Genomic DNA, 2,009 nt, shown 5'->3' with positions numbered 1-2,009 from the left:
AAAGACCAAGGCAAGCATTTCCTTTTCAATCTGAGCATACTGTTTTTCTGTTTCAGTAAGGACCCGAGAGTGGAAAGCTACAGGTTGATTTCCCTGCAACAGACAACAACCTAGGCCATATTGGCTCGCATCCGCTTGGATCACTGAAGGCTTTGTACTGTCAAAAGTAGCTAGTACTGGGGACGACCCTACACTTTCCTTTAAGCTTTTGAATGCTTCTGCATGTTGGGGAAGCCAGTGGATAGTTACAGATCCAGAGAGAAGCTGGTACAGTGGAGCTGCTATCTGAGCCATTTGTGGAATAAAATTCCTCAGGTAATTGAACATGCCAAGACAACGTTGAAGTTCTTTTTTCTTGGTGGGTTCCTTGATGGCTTCCAAAGCCCGAACTCTCTCTGGATCTACCCTAATCTGATTTTTGGACCAGAGTTGACCCAGGAATTTAACTTCAGTTTGACGGTATTGTATTTTGGCTGGATTAAACCTGATATTTTGCTCTTTGGCCCTTTCCAGAACTCTGGCCAGCTCTCTGTCATGCTCCTGAAGATCTTTTCCAGTTATCAAGCAGTCATCAATATAGATTCGTGCCGAAGTACCTTTGAACACTTGTTCATTGTAAAACTGAAAGATCTCTGGCGCACAGCTGAGGCCGAAGGGCATTTTCAGGAATTTGTATAAACCGAATGGGGTGGAGAAGGCACACAGAGAACTTGATTCAGCATCCAGTGTGGCATGCCAGAAGCCTTCTTTCAAGTCCAGTACAGTGAATATAGCTTTATCTTTCACTTTGTGAGCAATCTCCTCCACTGTGGGTATTATATACTTTTGTCGAACTATGGCTTTATTCAATTGTTCAGGATCAAGGCAGATCCTGAGATCCCCGTCTCCTTTCTCACGAACAACCAGGTTACTGACAAAAGTGGGAACTTCATTATTTTTTATAGGTGCCACGATACCTCGTTGCACTAGACTGTCTATTTTCGCCTTTAACTTGTCCACCAAGGAAAAGTGATACCGACGAGGGGGGCACATCTCTGGTTGCACATTGGGGTTTATTTTTATGTGAACTTTTGTGGCAAATTCCCCTAGGCCTGTGAAGAGTGTTGAATATTGTTCCAATAACAATTCCTTAGTTGCTGGCAACACAAGTGGCACTTTATTTACCAAATGTATTCGTCGCTCCGGGTGCTGCACCCTCCTAACTAAATTCAACTCTTCACAAGCCACATTCCCCAGGATGGGTCTATCATCTATCTTAGAGATTTGAAAGGGATAAAGTTTCTTATCTCCATGGTGTGTTTCAACCAGGAGATCCACCTGACCATATGGGGAAGTGATAACCTTTCCATATGAGCTCAAGCGTATTGGGGAAGGTTTAACGGGGTAGTTCCGATTGATCAGGGTAAACACCTCATATGGTAGGATATTTACTTCAGAGCCACCATCAAGTTTAAATTTAACAAGATGCTCTCCTTGCAATTTGACTACCTCAGTATATTCCTTGCGAGGATGAGCACTTTCTCCACTAGTTATAATGCCCTCAGAAGTTATAGTCAGCATGTGCACGTACCTCACCTGAGATGAGTTGGACTGCGTGTGGGGTTCCTCCTCCAGCAAGGATTCTTCCTCACTGGTGTTGACCTCCTCCAGCTGATGCACAGACTTGGCGGAGCGGAAGTTGTTCTTCCTTTTCCATGGTTTTCCATCACACACAACTTCATAGTGGTTCATCTCGCCACACTTGGTGCACTCATGACCCCAGGCTGGACATTGTCTTGCAGCATGCACATTAGTGCATTTGCGACACTTGTACGTGGCTGGAGCTTCATTCTTATGGTGACCATTCTGATTGCGAGCAGGTTTGGTATAGGGTTGTGCTCTATTTCCTATAGCACGTCCCTTGGACGCACCCCAATTACCCCTGCTTGTTTCTTTATTCTGGTGAGATGAATACTGTCCATTGGAGTGAGAGGCCCGGGATTGGATGGACGCCACATCCAAGGCCACCT

The sequence above is a fragment of the Frankliniella occidentalis genome, unplaced genomic scaffold (assembly GCF_000697945.3).
Source record: "Frankliniella occidentalis isolate FOCC.00 unplaced genomic scaffold, Focc_3.1 Scaffold672, whole genome shotgun sequence".
NCBI classification, from domain to species: domain Eukaryota; kingdom Metazoa; phylum Arthropoda; class Insecta; order Thysanoptera; family Thripidae; genus Frankliniella; species Frankliniella occidentalis.
Note: the sequence above shows the minus strand (reverse complement) of the source record.